This window comes from Sarcophilus harrisii, chromosome 6 (assembly GCF_902635505.1).
Source record: "Sarcophilus harrisii chromosome 6, mSarHar1.11, whole genome shotgun sequence".
NCBI lineage: Eukaryota > Metazoa > Chordata > Mammalia > Dasyuromorphia > Dasyuridae > Sarcophilus > Sarcophilus harrisii.
Genome location: NC_045431.1, coordinates 90,718,386 through 90,724,490, shown reverse-complemented (window position 1 = coordinate 90,724,490; position 6,105 = coordinate 90,718,386).

The following is a 6,105-nucleotide window of genomic DNA, read 5'->3' as shown; positions in this document are numbered from 1 at the left end:
GTTTTTTTCAGTTTATTGTTACTTAGATACTTTAAATTAATTTCAAAAACTGATAAAGTTAAAAACTTTAATCAGTTAAAAACTGATCCCTAGAAAGGTCATGAATAAAAATTTTCTGAACAAAGAATATCTCATTCCCACTCTCATACCACACAATCTTTAGTGTTATTAGAACAATTTTTTGTTGAAAATTCTATAAATTTTGAAACATAATTTTACATCTGTCTCTGGTTAATGTTCTTCATTCCAAATCTACAAAAGGAGGTCACGGCTCACATGTTATAGGTATCTGTCCCAAAATGTTTGATTGCATCATTGAAGTCATACTTAGTACAGCTTAATTTCAGACAGTACAATATTTACTCATGGGGGAAATCACAGTGAGATGTTCAAGTAAGGGCTGTGGGAAGAAATGTTTTTTTGTGAACTGGGGAGTTGGGGAGCATAATGGGAATATCATTTTCTGGGAGAGAAAAAGAATCTGAGGGTAACCTATAGTTTAGTATGTAGATAGATTAAAAAAGAAAAAAAAACACATTAATAAAGCTTCTTCCATAAGAACATAGCATTAGAGAATGGAGCAGTGAACTTAATCCAGTTCATCTAAGGATCACTAAATTGCCTTGTCCGTGTTCAATGGCAGATGCTGTTACTATCCTGTGAGTTAGACATAGAGCCATCTTTTGGTGCAATCAGTTTTGACCCAAAGGCTGACATGAATGGAAGCATACCCAGGATACTGTGGCCATCACCTAAATCAAATATCAACATTTGCAGTGAGGTGTATTGATTGCTCACACCCACTGCCTAGCCTGAAAAATCAGTAGCAAAGATGATGATGGCTTGCCAGCTGCCATCCCTATTGCCCCTTTACACACCTTTTCCTTCATAGGAAACAGCTGTAGCTTTACTCTTTCCCTAATCTTTGTCATTTTATATTTTGCCCACTGTAAAACTTTGGTGGTTAATATTTCCTTTATTCTAGAATCCTGTTCTCTAGGTACACATGGTCCAGATCCAATCTTGGGAGCATTTTTCAAAATCATAACTCCTTGGCTTATAGCTCTACTCAGAGTTAGTAGGTACTCTTAGGAAATCACAATATAAGAAACTTGGCTCTTGGGTACATCTCTACCTGGTCCCTGGCTCCCATAAAAACACTTGAGGTAATAATATATTTTGGGTACAGTATAATCTTTATTCCACCCACAGAAAATGACCATTTTAGTTGGTCATAAAAAAATCAATAGAATTCTAGCCTCTCCGAGAAGAGTCCACTTTCTCTAGAGCTCTTACTGTTCTCTGGACTCGATGCCACTCTGTGAATTAGCCTCACCCCAAAAGGGAAATAAACTTAAGAGTTGCTAGAGGAACTTCTACATTACTAAGTCCTTTTTTTGCTTGATGAATATATCAAGCTTCTATACTCATGATATTTCTCCGAGAGATTTGATTTCTGAGAGGGGAAATACACCTGCATCTCTAGACAAGTAATGGCCAGTGAATCCCACTTCACTCCAGATACCTGTATAGGCATTTAGCCTGACAGCTTGCATTTCCCTTCCCTATTTGATCCCAGAATCCAAAAGATTCTCTATTGTAAGCAGAAATCCAAATCTTTTGCTCCTATGTTATGGTTTTAGTTCCTTGATACTCCTCATTTTGTGGACCCATATACTTTATTCTTTTGTTTCCAACTGGATAATACTGCCCAGAGAGCCTCTTCTCTCCCTGGAAGGTTGAACTCCAGAACTTCTACTCTTGGAAGCCAATGAGGTAACTAAAAACTGGTTCTTTCAAAAACTGAGAAGATTGTATATCTGGAACTCTTACCACCTGACAATGTCGTTTCCTTCTACTTGTGCAGCATAATTGAAAGAATCATGCTTCTGTCCAATATGTCTAGATATTTAGAGTAGAAGAACTCTTATGATAAGTCTTATGATTGAGGCAAATCTCTCTTCTTCAGGGCAGGAATTAACAGCTGTCAGAGTATGAAAGCTCTGACTTCTAACTTAGTTTTGTTATATTCAGATGTGTCCTCTTAAAAGAGAAAAGACAGAGAATACTGTGGTTTAGATGACCATCTGTTTATGAGCTCAATATGAAGGGATATCTCTGCTTCACAATAGGAAAGCCAAACAAAACATGTCCAATAAATCCCACTAAGTTTCAATTGGGCTAAACAGATATTTGAAAAGCAAAGCTTGAAAATTGGGCTTACTACCCCATAACCACATCAAGTTGATGAAAGAACTCTTCTGATTAACTCTTTCACCTATCAGCTTCCTATAATTTGCATGTCTTAAAAATCAAACCAAATTTGCTCAGGGTTGTTCAGTCTATATGCTTCTGTCTCTGAGGACCTAGGAAGAAAGCTCCATGTTCTCTGACAGGTCACAAAATGAAATAGTTGACCTCTTTCCTGATTGCCTTCTCCAGTTCCAAGTATCTCCCCCCACCCCCCAAGGAGTTTTCATCAGTGTACTCCAATGCACAGTTCTTAAATGATCTCCAAATTAACAATCTCATGCAGATCCAGAGCTTTTATAAATGGGTGGATCTTGCTCAACACATTATTCTGCAAAGTTTCTTTAGGATCATTTATACCTCAGTCCTTGCTAAGACTATTCCAAACCTGGGAGGATAAGGTTGGATACATGAAAACAGAAATGAATAACAGAAATAATTTTTTAAGCTTTCCTCAAAAGAAGGAAAGGATTCGATGGCTTAAGAATAAATCAACCCTTCTCCTATTAATCATAGGGATCCTGGATGATCCTTTAATTTATAACCCATGATGTGGTTCTCTTCAACAATTGGCAATTCCAATTGTTCAGTAATGAAGAGAGTAAGCTATACCCAGAGAGAGAACTATGGGAAATGAGTGTGGACCACAACATAGTGAAGAACAGTATTTTTTATCATTAAAAAAATATAATATAACCCACGAAAAGGTTCTCCAAGCCTTGTCTGATATATAGTTGGAATTCAATCTCGAGAGTGAACAGAATTGTCTCTGTGACATATCAGAATATTGCTTGAATATATCTCATGTTTAACCCTCCATAGATGGAAACAGCTCTTATAGAGGGTTTATAGCTTCTATAAAAGCACTGATCATATTAATGCACATTGGATGTAGTATGTTCTTTATTCCATTCCATAGAAAAGGTGGAAAAAGCATATAGTATCTTAAGGAACTCACAATCAATGGAATTCTGCATTTTTCCTCCAGACATAATAAACTTATCCTTACTCAAAAACACTCTGTAGATGGAAAGAATGTGATTCAAGCTTGATAGAGGGGTACCTCCCTAGGAACCAGAGACTGTTGATAGGTAGTGCAGTTGAAATCAAGATCCTCAGATGCTAAATAGCTGTCTAACCTCTGCCTTAATTTCTTCAACTGTAAAATGGACATTAAAAAGTCGCATTTCAACCCAGAGACCCACCTAGCCTTTTGGTACTACCCTGAGGATTTGGGCTTTCTTAAAAAGGAAATAAATCCTGAATGTGCTAGAGTCACTTTTGTTTCTTATTTTTTCTGCAAGGTTCAAACAACTCAGAAATAGCAGAGAAAGTTCAAATACTTTAGTTCCCCATGCTATGGCTTAGGTATTTTGCTCTTCATATTTGGAGTCAGAATTGTGATCCTGTTGTCTTCTACTACCCCGTTCATTCCTACCCAAGAAGTTTTTTTCTGTCCAGAAGTTCTCATGTTCTTTCTTAAAAGCTGGGTCACAGAATTCACAAATAAAGGGTTGGCAATAAGGTGACCTTAAGGCTAATGCTGCTTATTCACCTCTAAAATATATAGAGAACTGACTCAAATTTATAAGAATACAAATCATCTCCCAATTGATAAATGTCAAAGGAGATGAACATACAATTTTCAGATGAAGAAATTAAAGCCCTTTCTAGTGACATGAAAAAATGCTCTAAATCACTATTGTTTAGAGAAATGCAAATTAAGACAACTGAAGCATCATTTCATACCTCTCAGATTGGCTAAGATGTTAGGAAAAAAACAATGATAAATGTTGGAGGGGATAGGGGAAAACTGAGACACTGACGCATTGTTGGTGGAGTTGTGAACTAGCCCAGCCATTCTGGAGAACATTTTGAAACTGCACCCAAAGTGCTATATCCTTTGATCTAGCAATGTCTCTACTGGCTCTATTTTCCAAAAAGAGCATAAAAGGAAAGGGACCCACATGTGCAAAAATATTTGTAGCAGTCCTTTTTCTAATGGCAAGGAACTGGAAATCAGAAAAAGGACTGCTACAAATATTTTTGTAGGCAAGGAACTGGAAATTAAGTGGATGCCCATCAATTGGAGAATGGCTGAATAAGTTTGGGTACATGAATGTTATGGAATGTTATTGTTCTGTAAGAAATGACCAGCAAGATGATTTCAGAGAGGCCTGGAGAGACTTACATGAGCTGATGCTGAGTGAAGTGAGTAGAACTAAGAGAACATTGTACATGGCAACAAAAATATTATGTGATAATCAACTATGATGGACTTGGTTCTTTTTAACAATGAGGTGGTTCAAGGCAATTCCAATAGATTTGACTTGGAAAGTGCCATCTGCATCTATGGAGACTGAATATGGATTGAAGCATAGTATTTTCATCTTGTTGTTTGTTTTCTTTCTCATGTTATTTTTTTTTTTACCTTTTTGGTATGATTTTTCTTACACAACAAGAAAATATAGATATTAAAATTTAGAAAAAAGTTTTCCTTGACACCACCACCCTTAATGTTAATGTTTTCTCTCTAAGATTATATCTAATTTATCCTGTATTACATCTTGTTTATACATTTAGTAGAGTTGTTTATGGATTGTTTCTCCCATTACATTGTAAGCGCCTTAACATTAAGGACAGGTTTGTTTGTTTTGCTTTTCTTTATATTTTCAGTGCTTAGCACACGTTCTGGTATATAGTAGGTACTTAAAAATGTTTTTAATATTGACTTGACTTACAACCAAAAATAACACCTAACAAACCTGAGGATAATTTTATATGGGAAAAATGAAAATTTATTTTTAAAACATTTTCTAAATATTTTCAATAAAAGAAATTAGAAATACAAACACAAGAGTCCATAGAAACCTAGTAAGGTAAATTTATTTGAGCAATTAGTATAGGGCTAACATTCTAATAAAGGGAGAAGAAACAAAACGAGAGGGGGAAATGGCTAGTACTACCTAGAAACATTTTAACTTATTTTTTATCTTTATGGTATCTTTTATGTCTAGAATCTGTTGCCCCAGAATTCTTGAACTTCTTAATAGGGAGGGAATCTTGAAACTGTCACTACCCTAGAATACTTTCTTTCCTTTACAGGTTGTGGTATAGGAATTTGCATTATTTGTCTCTGTTTCTTATAGTCACCTGAAAGTATCATGCTTCTGCAGAGGTGGATTTAGGTTCTTAATTAATGCACTTGGGATCCAAGAAATCTCTCCAATCAAGGGCCAAGATTTGATCTATTAATTTTGCTGGTTTCTGATCTGTCCTCTAAAAACAAAAGCAAGAAGGCAGAATGTATGTCGAAGATTTCTTTTTATAGAGCAATATAATCAAAGTTCAGAACTCATGTTCACACTCATTGCAACCTCAATCAACCCCCCTATACTAACAAGCTGCCTGCCCTTCTACTAAAGTTCTTCCTTTCAAATTCTCTGGATTTTATGCAGATCACTAAAATCTGGGATTTTCCTCTCAAAAGCTCCATATCTCTTGATGCTTCTCTGGGCTGACTGCTTTTTTTCTCATACCCACCAGCAGGAAGGTCTTTCTTCTTCCACCATCACTTAACATTCACCTTTCTTCCTCTAAAATTCACTCTGTCTAGATCAGATCTTTTTTTATTATTATTATAGCTTTTTATTTACAAGATATATGCATGGGTAATTTTTCAACAATAACCCTTGCAAAACTTTCTATTCTAAATGATCTCCTCCTTCCCCCCATCCCCTCTCCTAGATGGCAGGTAGTCCGATAAATGTTAAATGTGTTAAAATATATGTTAAATTTATGTAATTATGTTGCTGCACAAGAAAAAATGAATCAAGAAGAAAAAAAAACCCTGTG